Genomic DNA, 26,278 nt, shown 5'->3' with positions numbered 1-26,278 from the left:
GGATGTTAAAAGCTTGCAAAGTTTTCTGGGTCTAACTGGATTTTGCAGGGATTTTGTGGCCAATTATGCAGAAATAGCCCAGCCTCGATTTGACCTAACCCGAGCCTCAACTTGGGAATGGTCAGAAGAGTGTACTGAGGCAGTGAGAGTGCTAAAGGAAAACCTGGCCAGTGCTCCAGTGCTGGCCTCCCTGGATGGGGAGAAATTCTTTTATCTGTATCCTTTGGTATCAGACACTACCATTGGTTGTGCATTAACACAGGAGTATGGAGCAAAGGACCGACCTGTGGCCTTTGCCTATCGACTTTTGAGTGCTGTGGAATTGAAGTATGGATGGTGTGAAAAGGTGCTGTTGTGCTCCTACTGGGGGGTAGATAAATTTAAATACCTTACGGGAATGCAGAAAGTAATAGTCCGATCTCATCATGACCCCCTGCGGCTGTTAAACATGCACACTATCTTACAGGGACAAGTGAGCGGGCAGCGTATTGCTAAATGGTTGCTGGCTCTACAGGCAGAAAACATTAAAGCAGAGGTGTTAAAGGAACCCATAGTCTGGGTAGCTGGATTACATCTGGCTGGCACCCCACACCAATGTGAAGCCAGCCCAGGTAAAACCCAACATCAGGTGTTTCGGGCGGCTAACCCCAATCAGGTAAAGGAGGGGACACTGGTATGGTTTTTGGATGGAAGTTGTAGGTATCAAGGGGGACGGGAAACTGCAGGCTTAGCTGTTGTGGGAATCAGAGGAAATGAGACAGTCAGCACCATTGGTTTCTCACTAGAAGCAAAGTCAGCTCAGGAGGCAGAACTGGCAGCCTTGCTAACAGCTTTAAATGAACTGGATCCCAAATTTGAGCCAGAATGTTGGGTGGTGGTAGATTCAGATTATGTATTTCGTGGTGCCACATTAATGCTGAGATGGTGGGCAGAAAATCATTTCAGGGCAACAGACGGCTCCACAATCAAGCATGCTACCCGGTGGAAGCGAGTGGAGGAGCTGAGTCACTGTTTTACACGGATCAATGTGGTAAAGGTAAAGGCACACAAGAAAACAGGACCCCTAAGCAAAGGGAATAATCTGGCCGATGTAGAGGCCAAGTGGGCTACAACAGAGGCACCCCCATGGCCCTGGGAGCCAGAAGAGAGTGTGCCTGTAGCAGTGTTAACAAGAAGCAGGGTGGAGACAGATCGGGGAGGGCGAATTCGAGAGTTACAGGAATCTGACCCAGGACTGGAAGGCATCATGAAACTTGGGGCCAGGCATGTGCCAAAGGTGGAACTAATGGAAGGGATTTGGTGTGTCTTAACAATTGAGGGACCGGTAATGTTGTGCCCTCAGGGAAGTCGGACGGCTTTCTTAAGCTGGGTGCATGGAAGCTTGGCAGGGGGACACCCCGGGTTTGAGGAGGCACTGGGAACTTTAAAAAGGTTGTGCTGGTGGCCAGGAATGGCAGCTGATTTAAAATCACATCTGGAACGTTGTTTGGACTGTGCCAGGCACAGCCCACCTCACAAGGTGCTAAGGGGAGAATTAATGAGACAAACCCCAAGGGGACCATGGGAAAGGATACAGATTGATTACACAGGACCCCTACCACCAGATCACAGAAAAAAACGATTCATGTTGGTGGTAGTGGATGCTTTCAGCCGGTGGGTGGAAGCTTTCCCCACAAAGTATCAAACTGCCCGGGTAACTGCTGCAATGCTGGTAAATGAGGTATTCACTCGCTGGGGGGTCCCGATTGACTCAGACCAAGGAGCTGCTTTTCGGTCAGATCTGTTAGGGGAGCTATCAGCCCTCACTGGAATCACACAGTTGTTCCATATTGCTTATCACCCCCAGGCTGCGGGGCAGGTGGGACGCATGAACCGCACCATTAAAAGTGAGCTAAGAAAGGGAGTGGAAATCGGAGGGAAAAACTGGTCACAGTTACTGCCCTTTGTCTTAATGAGAATAAGGGCCCGAGAATCAAAGGGCACAGGATTTTCTCCATATGAAGCTCTCATGGGAAGGCCTATGAATGGTGGGAAAATCTACTTACCCCAGTACCTGGGGAAGTCACTACACATGGCTTAACACAAGAATGGATTTTAACTTTAATCGAACATGTAAAACAAGTACAGCAGGCGGTGGCCTGGCGAGACGAGCAAGGAGCAGCAAGAGTCAGAGCGTGGTATGACCTGCCTGGGGAGCGTAATCTACCCACGGTGGGAGATCTAGTGATGTACAAGATTCCAGGTCAACACCATCCATTCCCAGCTCCTAAATGGAAGGGCCCCTATCTTGTCCTTGAACAATTAGGGCCCAGTCTGCTATTACTGGGTACAGAGAATGGAGGATGGGAATGGGTTCACTGCACGCAAATAAAAAGGTACAAACAGGTGATTGGGAAAGGGGACGTGTAAATTTTGTTATGTGTGTATTACAGGTTAATTCAAAAAAGAGAAAAGGATGAAAATTCCCTGGCCCTGGATGGAACAATTACTAGTGCTAATCACAATTGTCACATTTACAAATTCTATTCAGATCCCACGATGTGAAGTGTCAAAAGGAGGAAACACATGGACGGCTACACATGCAACCTGTGGTAATAAAGCTAATGAAGACTATGAGAATCTCCCCATAGAAAGATGTACCACTAATACTCCAACAGGAATTTGGCAGTGTCGGTATATGGTTTATGGATTAGATGAGGGAATCCCAACCAGGTGGAGAATATCAAATTTATCAGGAAATATCGCATGGTACTCCCTGGGTGCTGCCATGATTAACGATAGTGGAAAACACAGTTACCCAGCTATGTGATTTATTACAGAGGGTCCAAAGAATATAACCCTCTGGTCTCCTGGAGCAAATGAACCCTCTTGGGAAAATAGGGCCCCACATTTAGGGTGTGATGTTACCATATGTAACCACAATGGTACTTCCATGGAAGATAATCCCCGAAGGTGTGATTGTTATGTACATATTACATTAGGCGTAAAATCCCCTTTGGGACGCTGGGTGTACGATGAGTTAACCATTTTACAGAATGTAACCCTACAGATGATATGGATGCCAAGTTGGAAGAATCCAAATTTAAAGTGGCCACAGCCTGGAGCCAAGAATATTCCCCGACGAGCAAATGTCTGGGAGCCATTGTGGGAGCAGGAGCAGCCAGCACTTTTTAACGTGTCCTTTCACTCTATTACATGGGTGGTACGCCCCAAGGAATGGTGGGTGGACCAAATCCATCCTAATTGTAGTATGTACATAAAAGGATTGAAACAACAATTCAATGCATGGGTGAGGGGACACACCTGGAATCGTCGTCAGAAAAGGGGATTGTGGGCAGCTGGGAACACTATGCTGGGTACATGGAATCTGGGGGAACGAGTGGGTAACCAAACAATTAGTAAGCCAAAATGTGAAATTTCAACAACAAATTAATGAATTAATGGCACAGCAACTATCAGCAGTTGCCACAGGGTGGAGGACAGCAGTAGAGGTAAACTTGCAGTTAACTCATTGGGCAGGGGACCTGGTGACATGGGTAGAGGAGGGCTTCAGAAGACTAACATGGGGAGAAGTGTGCGTAGGTATTCAAAATGCTCAGTTAATAATGTTAATGGATATTATGAGAGATGCTTGGTCAGAACAATGGCCTTCAGCATTAAATCGGGAGGCTAGCCCATATTTAACTGGGAATTGGTCCTGCTTTGAGCAGGGGGTTGGACTAGATGACCTTCTGGGGTCCCTTCCAACCCTGATATTCTATGATTCTATGATTCTATGATTTATCCACAATTTCCATCTACCTGGAAAATAACATCCCCGACCTGTGGGTACAGTTCTTGTGTAATTGTTACTATGATACCATGGGAAGGAGATGCAAATAAGGTGGTTCCCTTGAACCCTATGGGAGTAAGTAGGGAAGGGGGAGCACGTTGGGAGCCACTAGGGAATAGGTGGGGGGGGTGGAATGGGGTAAATTGGACTGTCATCACATTAAGCAGTTGTATATCCAGAGGAGGAATATGGATGTGCCCCTCTCCTATGACTATGGAGGAGCAGGATCAATGGCCTATTGCAAAGGGGGGGCATTTAGGGGTAATGTATATGGGGTACGGTGTATTCTGTTGGGAATGTATGCAATCCTGCAATATAACACTAGGAGGCAAAATCCTTCCAGTGTATGACAAAATTATGAACTTCTATACACTGCCACCTGGACTATGGTGCACCAATGGATCAGTGGACTTAATCGTTGTAAACAATCGAACCAGCACCTACTACCCCATACCGTACCAAGTAGTTGAATTGGTTTGGACAATACCAAATTTCATTGTGGATATTCAATGGACACACAATATCAACTAAAGTACACAAAGATTACAAGAGCAACTTGCTGCAAGCGCCAACAGTTGGACACACTTACAACACACACTACAGGATGGCGCTGACAAAATTTTAACCTTATCAAAGGAGGAGAAGCAGTGTTTTTGGTGGTGGCCAGGATGTTGGACCATACTGCAGTGGTCAGGACTCTCGGTGTTGCTGTGGATTATCATAGCAGCTGGTGTATTGTTAACTATATGTGTGTTACATTGCATATAGAAACGATCAAGGGGGGCACAACCCCCTAGAGAACAGCCACTAATTATAACCTATAATTATAGTAAGTAAGTAAGTAGTAAGGCCCCCCCCAAGTGTACTAGACAACCCAGACCCAACCTTCTCGGGCCCACTATACTGGGAAATCTGGAACACTAATTGGAATAGGTGTGGTATGCCCATACGAGAGAAGGTGCAGGGCATGGTACTACACAAGGGGCAGTGGGACAAATGGAGCATCGACACCTTCCACCTTGATGCCTGGCCCTATCAGGAAATGTGTTGCCATATGTCCTATGCTTTTCCAGGGATACCTGGGCAGGAGGATCCCAAAAAAAAAAGAAAAAAAAAAAGGGGGGTGGAGTGTTAGGATATAGATATTCAGGCCTGTCTGCAAAGGCCTGTCCTTTAAGAATTTAGGGGTATTCTTACCACTTGGCTAGTTCTAGAGGTATAAAAGAAAGAATCAAAATCACTGTCTGCTGGTGTAAGGGCCTTCTCTTACTGTGACAGTTTGAGGCCCTGTTCTTAGGCTCAGGCCTTTGGCTAAGCAGCAGAGGCAGCCATAAGCTAGGAAGCGAACAGTCACATCCTCACATTCCAAACTAGTCACATTGAAATAAGGTGCTATTGGGCTGTCAGGCACTATCAGGACAGGATTGTATTCCTATCACCTCCAGAGAAAGGGAAGTGCCTAGAAAATGCAAAAGGAAACTTAGTTTGATAGCATCCTGTCTGGCAAGAACTCACTTATCAATAGCTGGGATGTGAAATCCTCACTTCTGTATTGTTTTGTCATTATAGTTCCCACTTTGCTATTGTTTGTCTGTATAATCTCTGTCTGGTTCTGTGATTGTTTCTGTCTGCTGTATAATTAATTTTGCTGGGTGTAAACTAATTAAGGTGGTGGGATATAATTGGTTAGCTAATCATGTTACAATATGTTAGGATTGGTTAGTTAAATGTCAGTAGAATGATTGGTTAAGGTATAGCTAAGAATATTACTATATAAATTAGGGGCAAACAGGAAGTAAGTTGGGATTCGAAAATAAGGAAAAAGGAACTTGTATTTAAGCCTGCTGGAAGTTCACTCCAATAAACATTGAATTGTTTGCACCTTCAGACTTTGGGTATTGTTGCTCTCTGTTCATGCGAGAAGGACCAGGGAAGTGGGAGAGTGAAGGAATAAGCTCTCTAACAATCAGATCACAAAACTCATTCTCACTTTTGACCACAAATGGGCAAAGAGTTCAAGTCCAAGTTTGGTTTCAGGCTAGCATTATGGATTCACGTTTAAAGCCGAATTAGCACTAGAATGCTGGTATGATTTCATGGTGCCAATTCTGAGAATTTTTCTAGTGAGGTTTCCACTAGATTGGAACCAGTGAGTGAAATCTGTTTTAGTTTAAGGCCCAATCCAGCTCTGATCAGCGGAGCTAAGGATTCAAATCTGACCCACCCTCTATCTTAAGCGTGAAAAGGATGAAATGCATTTTTCCAGTTTTAACCCATTTCCAGTTATGACCTGAGTTCCATTTGATCTTGGATCTTTAGAGGTGCTCAAAATTATTTTAAAAGGCAGAAATTATCCAGACAGGCCTGCCTTTGTCTTTATGGCAATCTGCCAAAGACCTGATTTATTCATGCCTGTAAATGGAGAGGTTTGCTGTTTTACTACGTGATGACTAGAAATGTTTTGTCCAGAGATACTTCCTGCAGTGAAATCTGACAGTGCTGTAGTATGTAGCCAGTGTATCTAAGCCGCAGAGAATGAAAAAGACTGATCGCTCAATAGACCATGTCTCTTGGGTACAGTACAAGATAATTCCTACAGTAAATTTATTAGTTCTTAGTCTAATCTGCTTAAACATCTCAAACAATGAGGCTTCCTCCCTTGGAAGACCATTCTGCTAGCTAATAGATTGCACTGTCAAGTAGCTGTCCCTGATATTCATCTTAAATTTTCTCCTTCTTAATTTCATCCCATTGTGACAGCTCCTAGCTCCCCCCTGCCTGCACCCTGAGCAGTTTTCAAACTTTTTGAACTGAGTCCCCCCTTTGAGTTATATTTTTTGGTTGCGTTCCGCCACAACCCAGACAGGCTGGTTGGCCTCCTGAGTGAATCAGGGTGGAGGTGGTGCTCTCTCCCGGGACCCTGCTGTGCTTGAGCCCCGCCAGCCCTTGCCCTTCCCCTCCCCCCAAATAGAAGTCAAACTATGCCTATGGCCAAGGATCCTGGCCTGGAGCTCTGCGCTCCCCCTCCCACACTAGGCCCTGGCATTTTTATAGCATGTTGAGGGGGGCCTCAGCAACAAAAAGGCGGAGAACCCCTGCCCTAGAATTTACTGTACGTAGAAACAGCATAAGCATAAGGCTTCTGATGTTGACATGTAATTTGTTTGGGTAGGAAAAAGTTCATATTTTCTAAACTGTTGTTTATTTTCACATTCCACTTCTTAACAGGATTTCTCTTTGCAGGGCTGTTAACAAGACTACCTATTAGCAAATGGAAAATTAAAGACAGCACCAACAAAAGAGCAGGAAGATATTATCTAAGTGTTATCTCTCATCCAATCCAAATACTTCCTCTTGCTCCATTTACTCAGAGGAATGAAGAGCAGGTGAAGGTAGGACTGTATGCTTACTGATAATATCAGGAACACACTTGAAAAAGTAGCAAGTGAGCAGTCTAAGCCTGACTGCCTTAAATCTGCTGGGTATTGACCTGCTTTAACTGAAGTAAACCTGAAAAGAACCATGCCAAGCTTAGGAAGCATAGTATTATTAAAATATCAAGTAACATATTACTGTTATTATTGCAATGCAAATTGGAATGCTGAGAACCAAAACACGGTAGATGTATCCAAGAGTAGTTTCAATTTGTCTTCCGTTATTATACATTAACAGGGTACTATGTTTCTCTGGCTACTTTATAGTACCTTTCACATACTGTACGTTGGCTTCTGATCACATTTCATTGTGATATGCATGAATCCCAGGCCAACCGGATAGCTCCAAACAGGATTTGGTAAGCAATTTTACCAGGTACTTCTTATACCTTAATACAAATAATCAATCATTGTTTTTAGTGTATAGATAGTGTTCTGGTAAACTGATAAAATTATAAATAGCCAGGATCTTTTATGAAGATTTTATCAGCTTGTGCCATCAGTTTTCCAGCAGATTAACTATCCAAATAAATATACTAATTTTTCATATAACATTCTTAAATGTAAAAAGAAAAGGAGTACTTGTGGCACCTTAGAGACTAACCAATTTATTTGAGCATGAGCTTTCGTGAGCTACACGAAAGCTCATGCTCAAATAAATTGGTTATTTATTTGAGGTTCAGTCAAGGAGGCGGGGAGATAGTGTGGCCTGCCCTGTGCAGGAAGAATGAGACACCTTGGGGGCCTGGCACATTGAAGGGGGTTCGTCCTAGGGCCTGTTCCAAACCTGGGAGTGTGGCACCAATCCTGTAGATTGGTGGCAGGTGAAAAAACCACATTAAATTAGTGTTTAAAATGTTAAGTGGCACAATTTCCAGATGTCAGAAACTCACTTTGTTGTCATTCTTCAGTTCACAGTTGATACAAAGGAAGAGTGATTAGTGTTGACACCGCATTCTAACTGCAAAACCTCTTTGACTTTGCCTAAGTCCATTGTTCTTTGTGATAGGTATACTAGCACTTAGTTAAAATGCCTCTTAGAATATCTTCCTGTACTGAAATGTGCCCTTTTTAGTTGACAAAATATTTTGATCATGCAGTTTTTAAATTAAGAAATGACAGACACACACTGGCCGGGACTAGTATACTGCCCAGATATAATAAACTTATCCTGTGTCACTATTCAAGTTTAAGGCAGTCAGTACCAGTTGGTAATACACACCATTCAAACCTAACTCAGATATCTGACAGGCAAAACATGCCTTGCTTGATATATAAACAATTGGCGACTATGAGAACAACAAACAAGAAATGTTAATGACTGTAGAAAAGTCAAATATTGATTGGGATATCTCTTGTATGTACTTTAAACACAGAGTTCCCAAACTAGTGTATTTTCCTGCAGGAAAAAAAAAAGCAAGCAAACATTCTGAAGCGAAGAGCAAACCTAGTTTTTATGGGTTGAGTGGCATAAGTAAAGAAGGAGAGGTAGTAAAATATCCAGACTTTCAGGTGCACAGTGATATTATTACCAGCATGAGTATCCTTTGTGTATGGAACAATCCAATCAGTGTTAAGTATCTGCTGTCCGCATTTTGAAGGAACCTATGTGTCAGGCAGATTTTTTTAAAAGAGTATCTTGCACAATCCTATTTGAATCTATCAAGCCCTCAAATTTCTGGTCATAGAGTTCATGTAACATATATAAGGATGCACAAAATCACCTACATCTTTTCCAGTGCACAGTGTTTATCGTCTAATGAACTAATGATTCAGATGTTCAGAATGAACACTCTCCTTAACAGAGCCTATTCATTGTACCATTAACATATTGTCTACTGAAACAATATCAATGTCATGGGGGCAAAGCCTCCCTCAGGGTGAGTTATAATCACTCCCTCAACTTTTGTGGAGCTGTGACAATCTGTGACACCAGCTGAGGATCTTCCCCCATATTTAGCATATTCTGGGCTATATCATGCTTTCCTGTGGGAACTGGAGGGATGGAAAGGATCATAGAATCACAGAATCATAGAATATCAGGTTGGAAGGGACCTCAGGAGGTCATCTAGTCCAACCCCCTGCTAAAAGCAGGACAAATCCCCAACTAAATCATCCCAGCCAGGGCTTTGTCAAGCCTGACCTTAAAAACCTCTAAGGAAGGAGATTCCACCACCTCCCTAGGTAATGCATTCCAGTGCTTCACCACCCCCTAGTGAAAAAGATTTTCCTAATATCCATCCTAAACCTCCCCCACTGCAACTTGAGACCATTACTCCTTGTTCTGTCATCTGCTACCACTGAGAACAGTCTAGATCCATCCTCTTTGGAACCCCCTTTCAGGTAGGTGAAAGCAGCTATCAAATCCCCCCTCATTCTTCTCTTCCGCAGACTAAACAATCCCAGTTCCCTCAGCCTCTCCTCATAAGTCATGTGTTCCAGTCCCCTAATCATTTTTGTTGCCCTCCGCTGGATGCTTTCCAGTTTTTCCAGGATCCAACGACATTCGTGAGATTCCACTCATGGAGTTTCCTTAGCACATTTCCATCCAGGGCAGGGGCTTAAAGGTGGCGGCTTGGGTATTTAATGATTCTGTAGCTGAAGAATTTGCTGAGGAATTTACTCTCTCACTACTTTCATTTAAAAACATGTTTCTAGCTGATATGGTTGCAGAAACAACTTTGAAAATATGAAACTTAGCATAAGCCAATGCAGGGTTGCCTGCTTGAGTCTGTAAAGAGCCTGAAACAATAGCTCAGTGAGGAGTGAACTGCCCCAGTCATCTCAGTCACAGCCATGTGGACTGAACAATGCCACATTATTTGGCATTTTTCCAGGATGAATCACCATGGAATTGAGAATTTCTGCCACAGAATTCCCCATTTTACTGGAATCAGGTGCCTGGCATTTTGTTTTCTATCTGCCTACCCTGGTGGGTCCTGCCAGCAGCTGACTCTTGATCTCCAGCTTTCCCCACAGGGGGGAATTTTCCTTTAGAAAGCACGCTGCCATTGGCTACCTCCTCCCATACAGTGCAGTAGCAGACCTGGAGAGTCTTGCTTGGATATCCACAGAGTCTGAAAGGGATCAAACTGAGCACTGAAGCTGTGGCTTGACTCTGCCCCTTGGATGCATACACCCTCCTCTACTCCTGAATTTTCACAGGCCATAAGAGCTCAGGCCAAGGGGCTTCTGTAGGGTTCCACGGTTGAAGGGAACATGCCACAGAGCTGGGACATTGCTTTCTCCTCTCCCTGGCCCGCTTGTGGTGTCAGAACAACAATGAGCTGAGGTGGAGTGGGGATCATATGAAATACAGTAAAGGGGTGAAAGAGTTATATGTTAGTCATGCTGATTTTGCAAGACATTTATCCCTTGCTATAATGGCCTCAAGCATTCCCACTGGCATGTCTCATAAAAACTGCATCTTTACAATTGACATGTTATTTGTGTTACTTCAGTGTTATTTTTCTTTAAAACTTGGACACATTTTGATTTTGCCACCAGTTGGAGTCCAGGAGTGCATGTGTTAAAAAAACATAGCACAGTAAAAGCTGTGTTATCCGGCACTTTATCAACCAGAAAGCTCTATTAACTGGCATTACTGATATCTCCCAATACAAATCTTCAATCTAGTAACCAGGACTAGTATACTGCCCAGATTATGCAATTACACATTCTGCACTCTACTTTTATGCAAAAGAGGCAGAAGACAAGTAAGCAAGCTGATATCAGGGATTTATTCAAAAAAGCAGCTTCCAGGGTGTGTCATAGGGTCATTACAGATTCAGCCCAATCTCCTGCACCTTCTACATCTACAGTGGTAATTGATGTTGATAATGATGACCGTGAAGCACCACAAGATCCTGAAGTACCTTCTGATTCATCAAAGAAAGACTAAATTATGTTCAGTACAGTTTTAGCTTTGTGTATTTTTAGTGATCTGGGTGTATGCCATGCGCTGCCTGCAGTGATATGTACTGTCATAAGATAACCTGCAGTATAGAAAACTTTACCGCTATATACCTACGTGCTTCAAGAAACCAATCACTCTGCAGTGCAGTACTACGACTGGATTGGTGAGTACCTGTATCCTATTTTATACTTTATTCATTTTATTGTATTCTAATTTGTTGACAATTGGTATTTCATTGGTAAGTATAGCTCTTAATTAACCAGAGATTTTAATTAACCGGCACCCCCTATTTCTCCAATATGCTGGATAAAAAAGCTTTTACTGTAATTAAAAATTCAAGTTTTAAATGATCACAAGTAATTTTACTGGTCCATTTCTATTTTGCAAGAAAGACTCTCCCTTACTCTCCAGAGTTAAGTATGTATCACTCCCTCATGATTCCTATATGAATGAATGAGTTACCATGCATCAGCATTTTCTGTATTCTTCTTCAAAAGCATGACATGACGCTAATCCTGTATAACTTAAATCTTCCAGGCTTGATACAAAGAAGAACTAGTCTGATTTAGCAATTCCTCTCTGTGCCCCACTTCCACCAGACTGAGGGCAGGTGGCTGGCCTATCAACACTGAGAACATATGAATTTAGTAGAAAGTTAAATTGCATATTTCACTGAGGGCTTGATAGTTCACCACTGAGGTCAATGAGATCTATGACATAGACTTCAATGGAAGCAGGAACAAGCCTTGCTCAGGCAATGCTTGTGCTTTCAAACCAGTTCTGTCTCATCAAAAAGTATTCACTCAAAATGGAAAGAGTCACATGGACTCCCCTGGCATCAGAACTTAATTGGTTCTGCTGCATGTGTAGTGTGGGACAGGAATCTTGGAGTCTGCATTTCCTGTGCAAAACTGAGCTCAGTTCTGCTGGGGTACCAGGATCTGGGTGGGCTGAGACCAGAAACCTGAGAGGAACCTTTGAGGTGGAGAGCCATTCAACCTACTCCAGCTCTTGAGCTACAATAGTGACTCAGTGGCTGCTCCACAACCTGTGAGGAAGAACTTCTCAACCTCCTACTCCACCCAGGCATTAGGCAGAGGATTTGCTTCATAATATAGAATTGTCAATATAAGGGAGTTGAAGGCAAAGCAACACACTCAAAACGGACCCAGACTCCTGTATGATTCTACCATCTGTAACCACAGAGAGTAAGATATAGTCTCTCACCACAACTCTAACAGCAAATCATGGTAAGAGATCAGTTGTAGTCAGCCCGAACAGCCCTGACCAGCTTACAGCAGCTGGAGGGTGTCCCATCACGGAGTCGAAATTCAAATAAGCTTCAAAACATTTTTTTTTGTCTCAATGTTGTTCATACACGCCTTGATCATCCAAAACAAATTGATTATCCTGGCAGGCAGACTGTTCTGGTTACTTGAGAGCTTGAAAGATATGACTCCTGGTAGAGCTATACTTCAGGAATGAATGCACCTCGACAAGCACATGCAGAGACACTCAAACATCGTTGTCAAAACAGTGGGGTTTATTAGTCAACTGGAAATTAATAGGCAGCAGGTTTAAAACAAACAAAAGGAAGAATTTCTTCACACAATGCACTGTCAACCTGTGGAACTCTTTGCCAGAGGATGTTGTGAAGGCCAAGACTGTAACAGGGTTCAAAAAAGAACTAGATAAATTCATGGAGGATAGGTCCCTCAATGGCTATTTGCCAGCATGGGCAGCTATGGTGTCCCTAGCCTCTATTTGCCAGAAGCTGGGAATGAGCAACAGGAAATGGATCACTTGATGATTACCTCTTCTGTTCATTCCCTCTGTGTCACTTGGCATTGGACACTGTCAGAAGACAATATACTGGGCCACATGGACCTTTGGTCTGACCCAGTATGGCCATTCTCACGTTCTTATGGAACACAGCATAGGAAGTCCTTAGTTTAGCCTAGAGAAAGGAAGATAAAAGCATAGCTCAGGCCCACTCTGGTTAGCCCAGAGACCAGACAAGCTCTGGTGAACCCCATTGTTCAAGCTCCACTTGTCTTTCACTCTGACCTCCTTGGTCACTTCCCAGGTGAAGGCGCAGACTCCTTCCACCAGTCAGTTCTTTCCGCCCCACCCCACACATTCCCAGTCCTTTGTTCTCGAGCTGGGATCTTTGCTCAGCTTCCCTGCTGCTGTGAACTTTCTTTGTGGCTTACCAGAAAGTTTTGTGAGCTGACTGCTCTTTCTTTTTACAGTCACTCTCTGTAGCAAGAGATGTGTGTGTTATTGATAAGTTTGCTCTGTGATGCTGACTTAATATCCATAGTCCCTTTTCTTTCTCGCAGTTTAGTAAAAAGCCTTACCAGGGCTTTTGAACACATTGATTTAGTTGCATTGTGTAATCCCTTTCACTTTAGTTCAAAAAGCAGCAATCCTTGCCTGTTGAAAGCACTCGCTACCATTTGCAAGTATTAGGTTATATTAGTAAAAATGATCTTCCTGATGTAGCTTTGGCAGTAAATGCACAGTTCTTGATACAAAAAGAAATGGGATTAGCAGTAAGGTTAGTCTTTCTCAGTCACCTGGAGGAATTCCTTTTTCCTAACATAGTACTGGCAGGGAGGTGGATTCGATGTCTTAATACCAGTGGTTCTCTTCCATTTCTAACATCTAGGAATCTATGGGTAAGTCAACACAGAAAACAAAAAGAAAAAGAACCCACGGCAACAAGTTTCAGTGCTTGGGTCAACTGACTTGGGCTCCTGGGGCTTGCGCTCTGAGGTTAAAAATAACAGTATATACATGGGGACTCAGGCTGGAGCCCAGGTTCCAAGTCCTTCCCCCTTCAATGGGTTTCAGAGACCAAGCTCCAGCCTGAGCCTGAACGTCTACACTATTCTTTTTAGCCCCTCAGCGCAACCCCCTTGAATCCATGTCAGTTCACCTTGGCTCTGAGACTCACCGCTGCACATCTTTTTTTTTTTTTTCGCTATGTAGATGTACCCCTTAGGGTATGTCTAACACAGGGATAAAAATCCTGTGGCTGGCCCGGGTCAGCTGTCAGGGGCTTGCGGGGCTCAGGCTGGAACCCAGACATCTCAACAGCAATGTTTAGCCCTGCAGCCTGACCCCAGTCAGCTGACCCAGGCCAGCTGCAGCTGTGCCGCATGTCTTTGATCCCTGCTTGCACATAGAGCCAATCCCAAACTGCTACACACGCGACAGCTGGGGTTGTCAAAGGAGCGGAAGGGACTTAGGTGATGATTCCTATTGAAAGTGAAGGGAGATGAGTACCTAAATCACATAGCAATCATTGAAAATTTCAGGCTATATACACACATGAACGTTTCACAACTGAAATTCATCCACCTTTGTTGTGGGAGGTGGGACAACCCCCAGCTCTGTGGGTATTTTACTGCTGCACCTCCAATGCACAGAAAGGGAGCAGCCAGTAGAGAAAGTGATGTTGACCGCAGAAAAGGCAGCCATTGGTTATCTGCTACTTCCCCCACCCGCCTTCTTGCTCAGGACTAGCTTTACTGTAGAGGCAAAACAAGCAGTCGCCTAGGACCGAACATAGCAGAGACAGTAAAACAGTCTTAAATGTATTCACAGGGATGAGCTGGAGCAGTTGGAACAGGCTGAACAGTTCCCAGTTTACTAGGATGGCAAGACAAATGACAGGGAGGGAGGAAGGCAGGGGAGAGGATTTAACACGGCTCCCACGGGTGCAGACATCCTACAGGGAACTAGCTGCAAGATCTGGGCCTACGTTTGTCAAATAAATTACGGGCCCTGGTTTTTAAACATTTCAATCCTTTGATGAATTTTTGTTGTCGAAAGTAAGAATTTTGTTTAAAAAGTTCCTCTTAAAAACTTTTCCACTGAAACTTTGAATCATTTTTTTTTCCAGGTTTTCAACGAGGTGGTTGACATGTTTACATTTTCCAAAAATTTCATTGAAATAAAAAAAAAAAAACCAGTAAAAAGGTTTGGAACCATTTGTGCAACGCTTTGTGCCTGTAGCTCTGTTTGCTGTCACTCATCTGTGGAGCTGCACTGAGAACTTGCACAGTTTCAACTCCAAGGAGCTCTACCTTTAACAGAGTGTGAGTGTCAGAGCACGGCAGCTTTGGGGCCACTGTGCCGCCTGGTTCAAGCAGGTTTTGCACTAGTGTAAGTTGCCTCAGAATTAAAAGCGTTATGAGGGCCCATCTTTTAGGAGACATTAGGAACCAAATATTTTGACATAATCTGAACACTTCAGTAGCTGTGCTTGACTATGGTTTGATTGGCCTCAGGAAAGGCTACTGTTATGAAATAGGTGCATAAACAGGTCACTTAGGAACCCTGCATTTCAAGTTCAAAGACTCTTGCCGCTTTTTATGATACTCAGTAGGTGGTGGATATTAGGCTGATTTTTTCTAGCACATCTGAAGGCCTGAGAAATCATATCTTGGATGGGACCGACAAAACATCCTTGAGGGATTTCAAACATAATATAAGGAGATACTACTTTTATCTGAATTAGCTGGGCCTAGTCTCTATTTGTTTGTACTATTTTTAGAAATTTACTAGTATCTTGGAGCTAAAAGTCCTGGGCTTGAGAACCCTGAACTTTAGACTAAGAAGACTGAGCTAATTTTGCATCAACTATATAATTCTACAGAAGCTTCTGTATCCCTGGAGGGGAAAAAAGTATCTGTTTGGAGCAGCTAAATTATCGACCACTCTAAAGTAAGTTTACATTATGTCTGTGGGTGGAGATAAGAAAATATGTTCAAAATAATACAATGGTTATTGTGTATTGTACGTATGCTCAGCTCATGCAATGTTCTCAGAAGAAAGCTATTAATCCTCATTCGAGTTTGGCTATGGACGCTGATTGTCCAAGGCTATGTTCTGATAGTCTGGTTGAACCTTTTTCAGATGATGTTACAGACATACACTAACTCCCTATAGCCAGGACCTCACAACTGAAGCACATGTGTAATTCTTAGGCCTATTATGTTAAATGGGTGTTTGCCATTTCGACTGAAAGCTCTCTGGAGCAAGGATCTTTGTGCCTTATACGGTCCTTGACAACTAATCATTAATAATGCTTAGTATTCACCTAACAAATAACAATTATTGCTTTTCAAGTTAGTCTCTTCCATTGTAATCCTGTATGTCAAGAGTATTTTCTCCTCAAATGTATTACTGGAGCTTTCATTTTTCCAAGGTGAATTGTGGGTTGTTGTTTGGTTGGTTTTTTTGGTCTATGTTTCCAAACTCGTTAAAATCCTGTGGATTATCTATCTGTTCCTACACATGTTCCTATTTCCCAGTTTAATATCAATCCCAAACAGCAACTTTTAAGCACCTAGAATCATAGAAATGTGGGGCAGGATGGGACCTCGAGAGGTTATCTGGTCCATCTCCCTGTGCTGAGGTAGGACCGAGTAAACCTAGACCATCCCTGACAGGTGTTTGTCTCACCTGATCTTAAAAATCTCTAATTGTGGAGATTCCACAACCTCCACTGGTAAATTATTCCAGTACTTAATTACCCTTGAAGAAAGTTTTTCCTAGTATCTAACCAAAATTTCCCTTGCTGCAGATTAAGCCCATTGCTTCTTGTTCTTCCTTCAGTGGACATGGAGAACAATTGATCACAGTCCTCTTTATAATGACCTGTGATGGGGTTATAGACCTCACACAGGCAAGGAAGGGGCCAAAGAGGTCCTGGTGTCAGGGCTAGCCCCTCCCTTATGGAACTGTCAATCATATGTGATAGGAGGAGGCCTTTAAAAGGGAGGAAGCTGCAGTCAGCAGGGAGGGAAGAAACAGGATTGTCCTAAGCCGCAGAATGCCGGAGCGACTCCTGAAGCTGTGAAGGAAACTCCTAGGCAGGAAGCCTACACCCCAACTCTGAGAAGAGTATGGCAGACTCCCGGGGTCAAAGATACAGGCTGAGCCTATCTCAGAGATGCAGCCAGAGTGATTTCCCCAAACCCACTGCACTGTGTCCGAATCATTGGCAGCATTATAGACATGGCACCCCCCACCTTGTTGCTGGACTGCAGGAAAGGAGTAACCCTGAATCCATGGGGAGGTTTGTGACCTTCATATTGATCCCCCAGTTGGAGAGACTTCAGGAGGCCCACAAAGGGACAATGTTCCTTGCCAGTGTTAGAAAAGTGGGGCCCAGGTTATGACCCCCCAGTGTATCTTACTAGGCATGGTCAGGTTCCCCCATCCCCTGAGGGAGGAACCACCAAGGACTCTGTTACATAGCTTTAACATATTTGAAGACTGTTATCAGGTTCCCCCTCAGCCTTCTTCTCACAAAACTAATGCCCATTTTTTAAAAATTGCTTCATAGGGCAGGTTTTCTAACCCTCTTATTATTTATGTTACTTTCTTCTGGACTGTCTCCAATTTGTCTACATCTTTTCTTAAAGTCTGGCACCCAACACTGGACACAGTACTCCAACTGAGGCCTTACTAGTATCGAGCAGAGCAGAACAATTACCTTCTGTATCTTACATACAACGCTTCTGATAATACACCCCAGAATGATGATAGGGCTTTTTTTTTTTTTTTTGCAACTGCATCACATTATTGACTCATGTTCAATTTGTGATACACAGTAACACCCAGATCCTTTTCTGCAGTACAAAGGCTTAGATGTGAGGATCTGCAGATCGTTCCTCTTCATATGGCTGATGAAGATGTAGAGCAACAACTATAATTTTACATTTAGGTGGTTAAGCCAGATAATTGTGCCAGGAATAGTGGGGTGTATCACTGTGATGCTTCCTTCGTATTTGTGAATTGGGCAGTGAGTCGTTATCTGTTCCATGGTCTTTTCTGGGTGACCACAGTTTCAGACTGGAGAATTTTTAATTTTCCATTTGTACATCAAGTATCTGCATCTGCCATGGTTTATGCTGATGCGATTTAGTGTTGCTCATAAGTTTCGTGGAAAATCAAAACCAAGGATCTTCTTTGTCAGGTCTTTCATGAGGTGTTTGTTTGTGACTTCTTGTGAACTCCGTTCGGCTTTCCAAGCTCAATCAGGATTCAAGTCGCATTGTCAAAGGTTAAGTGCAGTGGTCCAAAAGGGCTTGTGCAACTCCAAGCGTTGGTGAGGGACGTTATTATGATCCTGATGGATGGGGAGACATTTGTTTTCCTCCGTTCGTTGGATCTCCCAAAGGGCTGTGGCATCACAGCAAATGGATGGAGGAGTGCTGTGCAATAGCATGCGCAGCCGGGGTGTTGGGGTCAACTTTACGGTTCCAGTGATGCACCACATTGCATTGTTCAGTTGGACATCAATAATTAGAGTGTGGCTACTTCTGGTCCATACCAGTGCACAGTACTCGACTAGGAGTACACAAGGGCCATTGCTGATGTCCATAGCACTGATGCTGATGCTCCCTAGCTTGTGCTTGCCAGATTCTGGACCAGGTTGATCCTTGACTTCATCTTGGTGGCTACCTTCTTCTTATGGTCATGGAAGGTTATTGTGGGGTCCAACTTAACTCTGAGATCATAGAATCATAGAATCATAGAATATCAGGGTTGGAAGGGACCTCAGGAGGTCATCTAGTCCAACCCCCTGCTCAAAGCAGGACCAATCCCCAATTAAATCATCCCAGCCAGGGCTTTGTCAAGCCTGACCTTAAAAACTTCTAAGGAAGGAGATTCTACCATCTCCCTAGGTAAGGCATTCCAGTGTTTCACCACCCTCTTAGTGAAAAAGTTTTTCCTAATATCCAACCTAAACCTCCCCCACTGCAACTTGAGACTATTACTCCTTGTCCTGTCCTCTTCTACCACTGAGAATAGTCTAGAACCATCCTCTCTGGAACCACCTCTCAGGTAGTTGAAAGCAGCTATCAAATCCCCCCTCATTCTTCTCTTCTGCAGACTAAGCAATCCCAGTTCCCTCAGCCTCTCCTCATAACTCATGTGTTCCAGACCCCTAATCATTTTTGTTGCCCTTCGCTGGACTCTTTCCAATTTATCCACATCCTTCCTGTAGTGTGGGGCCCAAAACTGGACACAGTACTCCAGATGAGGCCTCACCAATGTCGAATAGAGGGGGACGATCACGTCCCTAGATCTGCTCGCTATGTCCCTACTTATACATCCCAAAATGCCGTTGGCCTTCTTGGCAACAAGGGCACACTGCTGACTCATATCCAGCTTCTCGTCCACTGTCACCCCTAGGTCCTTTTCCGCAGAACTGCTGCCTAGCCATTCGGTCCCTAGTCTGTAGCTGTGCATTGGGTTCTTCCGTCCTAAGTGCAGGACCCTGCACTTATCCTTATTGAACCTCATCAGATTTCTTTTGGCCCAATCCTCCAATTTGTCTAGGTCCCTCTGTATCCTATCCCTGCCCTCCAGCATATCTACCACTCCTCCCAGTTTAGTATCATCCGCAAATTTGCTGAGAGTGCAATCCACACCATCCTCCAGATCATTTATGAAGATATTGAACAAAACCGGCCCCAGGACCGACCCCTGGGGCACTCCACTTGATACCGGCTGCCATCTAGACATGGAGCCATTGATCACTACCCGTTGAGCCCGACAATCTAGCCAACTTTCTACCCACCTTATAGTGCATTCATCCAGCCCATACTTCCTTAACTTGCTGACAAGAATACTGTGGGAGACCGTGTCAAAAGCTTTGCTAAAGTCAAGAAACAATACATCCACTGCTTTCCCTTCATCCACAGAACCAGTAATCTCATCATAGAAGGCGATTAGATTAGTCAGGCATGACCTTCCCTTGGTGAATCCACGCTGACTGTTCCTGATCACTTTCCTCTCATGTAAGTGCTTCAGGATTGATTCTTTGAGGACCTGCTCCATGATTTTTCCAGGGACTGAGGTGAGGCTGACTGGCCTGTAGTTCCCAGGATCCTCCTTCTTCCCTTTTTTAAAGAGTGGCACTACATTAGCCTTTTTCCAGTCATCCGGGACTTCCCCCGTTCGCCACGAGTTTTCAAAGATAATGGCCAATGGCTCTGCAATCACAGCCGCCAATTCCTTTAGCACTCTCGGATGCAACTCGTCCGGCCCCATGGACTTGTGCACGTCCAGCTTTTCTAAATGGTCCCTAACCACCTCTTTCTCCACAGAGGGCTGGCCATCTATTCCCCATGTTGTGATGCCCAGCGCAGCAGTCTGGGAGCTGACCTTGTTCGTGAAGACAGAGGCAAAAAAAGCATTGAGTACATTAGCTTTTTCCACATCCTCTGTCACTAGGTTGCCTCCCTCATTCATTAAGGGGCCCACACTTTCCTTGGCTTTCTTCTTGTTGCCAACATACCTGAAGAAACCCTTCTTGTTACTCTTAACATCTCTGGCTAGCTGTAGCTCCAGGTGCGATTTGGCCCTCCTGATTTCATTCCTACATGCCCGAGCAATATTATTATACTCTTCCCTGGTCATATGTCCAACCTTCCACTTCTTGTAAGCTTCTTTTTTATGTTTAAGATCTGCTAGGATTTCACCGTTAAGCCAAGCTGGTCGCCTGCCATATTTACTATTCTTTCAACACATCAGGATGGTTTGTCCCTGTAACCTCAACAGGGATTCCTTGAAATACAGCAAGCTCTCCTGGACTCCTTTCCCCTTCATGTTAGTCCCCCAGGGGATCCTACCCATCCGTTCCCTGAGGGAGTCGAAGTCTGCTTTCCTGAAGTCCAGGGTCCGTATCCTGCTGCTTACCTTTCTTCCCTGTGTCAGGATCCTGAACTCAACCAACTCATGGTCACTGCCTCCCAGATTCCCATCCACTTTTGCTTCCCCCACTAATTCTTCCCGGTTTGTGAGCAGCAGGTCAAGAAAAGCTCCCCCCCTAGTTGGCTCCTCTAGCACTTGCGCCAGGAAATTGTCCCCTACGCTTTCCAAAAACTTCCTGGATTGTCTATGCACTGCTGTATTGCTCTCCCAGCAGATATCAGGAAAATTAAAGTCACCCATGAGAACCAGGGCGTGCGATCTAGTAGCTTCTGCGAGCTGCCGGAAGAAAGCCTCATCCACCTCATCCCCCTGGTCCGGTGGTTTATAGCAGACTCCCACCACTACATCACTCTTGTTGCTCACACTTCTAAACTTAATCCAGAGACACTCAGGTTTTTCTGCAGTTTCGTACCGGAGCTCTGAGCAGTCATACTGCTCCCTTACATACAGTGCTACTCCCCCACCTTTTCTGCCCTGCCTGTCCTTCCTGAACAGTTTATAACCATCCATGACAGTACTCCAGTCATGTGAGTTATCCCACCAAGTCTCTGTTATTCCAATCACGTCATAATTCCTTGACATCACCAGGACCTCCAGTTCTCCCTGCTTGTTTCCAAGGCTTTGTGCATTCGTATATAAGCACTTGAGATAACCTGCTGATTGCCCCTCATTCTCAGAATGAGGCAGGATCCCTCCCCTCACAGACATTCCTGCCTGTGCTTCCTCCCGGTATCCCGCTTTCCCACTTATCTCAGAGCTTTGGTCTCCTTCCCCCGGTGAACCTAGTTTAAAGCCCTCCTCACTAGGTTAGCCAGCCTGCTCACAAAGATGCTCTTCCCTCTCTTCGTAAGGTGGAGCCCGTCTCTGCCCAGCACTCCTCCTTCATGGAACACCATCCCATGGTCAAAGAATCCAAAGCCTTCTCTCCGACACCACCTGCGTAGCCATTCGTTGACTTCCACGATTCGACGGTCCCTACCCAGGCCTTTTCCTTCCATGGGGAGGATGGACGAGAACACCACTTGCGCCTCAAACTCCTTTATCCTTCTTCCCAGAGCCACGTAGTCCGCAGTGATCTGCTCAAGGTCATTCTTGGCAGTATCATTGGTGCCCACGTGGAGAAGCAGGAAGGGGTAGCGATCCGAGGGCTTGATGAGTCTCGGCAGTCTCTCCGTCACATCACGAATCTTAGCCCCCGGCAAGCAGCAGACTTCTCGGTTTTCTCGGTCAGGGCGGCAGATAGATGACTCAGTCCCCCAGAGTAGAGAGTCCCCAACCACCACCACCCGCCTCCTTCTCTTGGGAGTGGTGGTTGTGGAACCCCCCATCTCAGGACAATGCATCTCATGCCTTCCAACCAGTGGAGTCTCCTTCTGCTTTCTCCCCCCAGACATATCATCTGGTCCACTCTCCACAATGGTACCTGTTGAGAGAACATGAAAGCGGTTAGTTACCTGTGTCTGCGTTGCTGGAACCCGGACATTCCCTCTTCTTCTTCTGGAGGTCACATGTTGCCAAGCTTCTTCACTGGTCTCTTGGCTCCGCTGTACAACCTGCTCTAAATCTTTAGAGCTTTGTGCCTGTAGAAGCATATCCTGAATTTTGTCCAGAAAATCCTCCGTTTCTCGTATGCAACGCAGGGTCGTTATCTGTTGCTCCAGACCTTCAATCTTCTCTTCCAATATGGAGACCAGCTTGCACTTTGTACAGACAAAATCGCTTCTCTCCTGTGGAAGAAAGACAAACATGGCACATCCAGTGCAGGTCACAACAGCTGAACCCCCCCCCCTTCCATATCACCTTTCTACTATGAGCTTCCTCAGAGAAGTTGGCAAGATGTAAGCCTCACTGGGCTCACTCCAGGCGAACTCCCAGGCAAACTCCTGCTGTGTGCTGCTCTGCTGCTCCCCGCTGCTCAGCTGGTTCACCGCCGCTCAGCTGGTTCACGAAGCTCTGGCTATTTTTAAACAGCCAGGCTTCCCTGAAACAAACAAACAGACAGCCCCAGTGCCCGCCCCCTGCAGGCTACCAGCCAATCAGGCACTCGCTCAGGCTCTCACACTGCCCTCCCAGCAAACACACACTCAGATACTTATGGATACTGACCTTAGATAGGTCAGAGTGAGTCATGTCACACAGTGTTGCCACAAAAAGTCACTTCCAGCGTGTGCTTAGCGTTCCTCTTATCAAGATGGAATGCAATGACTGTTGTTTTGTGGGGGTTTGGCTTAAGTTTCCATTTCCGGAAATATTCCTCCATGGTGTTTAGGTCCCTGTTCAAGGTAGACTTGATGCCATTGAAGGTGGCTGCTTGTGTTGCCCGGGCAGGGTCATCTGCATGCAAATGTGCACAACTTCATTGGTGGCACGTTGCTCATGTTGACGTGGAAGAGCATTGGTGCAAGTGCTGAGCCTTGTGGCAGTCCGCTGTTGAGAAACTGGGGCGAGTGTTGCCCGCATGGACACATAGCCGCCTATGGCTCAGCATCATCCATAGCAGGCATAATGTTTTGAGGCAGGGAATGATGCTTGCGAGCTTCAACATCAAGCCTTTAATCCAGACCATGTCATAAACCGATGACAAGTCTACAAAGGTTGCACTGGTCTTGGATTTCTTCTGGAATCCGACCTTGATGTGCCAAAATTTGGTTACAACAACTACGTTTAGGTCAGACTCCCACTTGTTCTTTGTCGTGAACCCAGGCCTGTGGGCTGCTGCTGCATGCACAATGCCACCCAATGGCCCTACTAGTGACTGGAGAACTGGGAGACCTAAAGCCTTTTGGGCCACAAAAAGTACTGCCCACAGGAACCTGATTGGAGGAATTCCTGAGTCCCTGGTTGGGCTGGGTACACTAAGCCAGAAAGAGATAAAGAAAGTTTTCTGTGCAGCTGAATGAATTCCTGGCTTGCTGCTATATCAGACCCTGCCTTCTCACCTGACTCCTGAGCCCTGCCTTCATGGCTTTTCTCTGGTTCCTGCTTTCCTGACCTGCTCCTGGTTCTTGTCTTCCTGAGCCCTGCCATTGGTCTCTGACTTTGATGCTGGCTCTGACCCTTGGCTTGATTCCAGATATCAACTCCTGCTCTGACCACTAGGTCTGACTGCCAAAGCCCCAGTTGTGACACTAGCCAGTTATCCCTGTTTTGTATGTCTGCGTTTGATTTTTCCTTCCTAAGTGAAGTACTTTGCACTTGTCTTTATTGAGTTTCATCTTATTTATTTCAGACCAGTTCCCCAGTTTGTAAAGGTTGTTATGAATTCTAATTCTGCCCTCCAAAATGCTTGCAAGTGCTGCCCTCCCAGCTTGGTGTCATCTGCAAATTTTATAAGCACACTCGCCAATCTATTATAAAAGTCACTAATAAAAATATTGAATAGTACTGGATCCAGGACAGACCCCTGCAGGAACCCACTAGATACATCCTCCCAGTTTGATAGTGAGCCATTGATGACTACATTTGAGTACTGTCTTTCAACCAGTTTTGCACCTACCCGATAGTACCCAGGTTTGCACCCACCCATCTAGACCACATTTCCCTAGTTTGCTTATGAGAATGCCACAAGTCTGTCAAAAGCCTTAATAGATATCAAGATGTATCATGTCTAGTGCTTCCCCCATCCATTAGGTCAGTCACCCTCTCAAAGAAGGAAATTAGGTTGGATGATGTGAAGCATAGGAGCAGCTCCACTGATGTCAATAGAAGTACTCACATACTTCAAGTTAAATATGTGCAAAAATATTTGCAGAACCAGGGGGTGACGAAGTCCGACCAGACAGAAGACAGTGTATATCATCCCTAGGATGGTAAAGGCTCTTTTCCCCAGGAGCTGAAAAGAGGCTACCTCTGGTCAACTAGGGCCACCTGAGTCCAACTAAGAGCTGCCTATGACCTTTAAAAACCCCCTTTTCTTGTGAGCAAGAGGAAGGAGAGGTGGGAGACAAGATGCACTGGGAGAGAAAAGGATTCTCCAGCCTGGAAGGCTGCTCTCCTCTCCATCAGGGAAGCAACCCTGCTAACAGACTGTGTGGGGAAGGACTGGGACCCAGAGGCTGGCATAACAAGGCAACATCCCAGCGAGAGGGCAGGGAGAGGTATTCCCTTTTTGGTATTATGAGCTTGTTTCTTTGTGTTTGGCTGAAGAGTGCTCCTCCAGCCTACTCTGAGGCCCACTGTGTAAATACTGAAAAATTAAAAACCAGAGAGAGGGAAAAAGCTCTCTGAAGTGGGACTGATTTACTCCAGACCCTCCACCCCTCGAGGGGGAAACACTGGACCCGGCAAGATGAAGGAGGTGCCTCGCCAAACAGGGTCATAACCATTATTTCCTGTGGAAAAAAATGTTTAGAATTGTGTTTGTTGTATAATTAAGAATATTAGGGCACCTAGAGCCTTGGAAAGGTGACTATTATCTTAAATCTAAATAAAATAGTATCCCTTTTACAATAACTAGGCTGTAAACTTTGAGGCAACAGGAAATTTGGCATTGTCTCATTTACATTTGATATCTAAATTCACTGCCCGAAAAGGAGAATGAGTTCTTGGTATAATCAGGTTCCATGTCTAAGGTCTGCTTAATATCTATTTAACATGTCTCCCTGGGTGTCTGATTAGCTTTTCTAGGCAGAGCAAATGTTTAACATCTCATTGTTAATTTATAATAAAAATGGTATTTTTTTTCTTCATTTTCTTTTCTCAGATGTCACGTTGTGCCCTTCATAATTTAGCATTCTATAACCCCACCGCTGAGCCTTTCAGGAATGCCACCGTTTAATCACAATGTACTATCGAGCAAACTATAATGAAGCCTTCTAACACAATGGAGAGAATCAGTAGTATGACAACATGGCCACACACATAAAAAACATTGTAGCTGTTGCCATTCTGCTTGTTGTAATGAGAGTATTTTCCTCCAAGCTTATTTGATTCTTAAACAAATAAAGACTATTTATCTCTAAAGCGCAGTCCAGTTAATTTTGCATAGTAAATATCTTAATTTCTTGGACAGAAAGAGCAAGATTTCATCATAGCATATCATACAGAAAACAAATTGTGACAGTTACCTTGTTCCTTCTGCACTGGACACAAGTTGTTCCTCTCAGATTTACACACAGATACCCACTATCATTGTGCATTTGAACTATATAAGCAACAAAAATGGTGTGTTAGAAAAATCCACGTATTCCTCCACTGTAGGACGTCGATCCTAAAGGAAGACACCGGTACTTTAGTTTTGTATTGGAGCCAAAATTGTGTTTGTAAGAATGTCCTAGTCTACATTTGTTTCAATGCAAACACTGCATATGTTCCCATTCTAGACATGTTGAGTCTTGGTACTATAATGTAATTAGG

At 44.7% G+C, this 26,278-nt stretch overlaps 1 long non-coding RNA gene across 1 annotated transcript; it reads left to right on the top strand.

The window, feature by feature from the left end:
- Nucleotides 1-7,552: 7,552 nt before the first annotated feature.
- LOC142070729 (uncharacterized) lies at nt 7,553-25,821 on the top strand. Its single transcript, XR_012666681.1, has 4 exons — nt 7,553-7,625; nt 11,206-11,345; nt 15,093-15,916; nt 25,626-25,821. It is a non-coding gene; the product is annotated as an uncharacterized LOC142070729 (long non-coding RNA).
- Nucleotides 25,822-26,278: the final 457 nt, after the last annotated feature.

This window comes from Caretta caretta, chromosome 2 (assembly GCF_965140235.1).
Source record: "Caretta caretta isolate rCarCar2 chromosome 2, rCarCar1.hap1, whole genome shotgun sequence".
NCBI classification, from domain to species: Eukaryota; Metazoa; Chordata; order Testudines; family Cheloniidae; genus Caretta; species Caretta caretta.
Note: the sequence above shows the minus strand (reverse complement) of the source record. Positions and strands in the feature narration are given on the sequence as shown.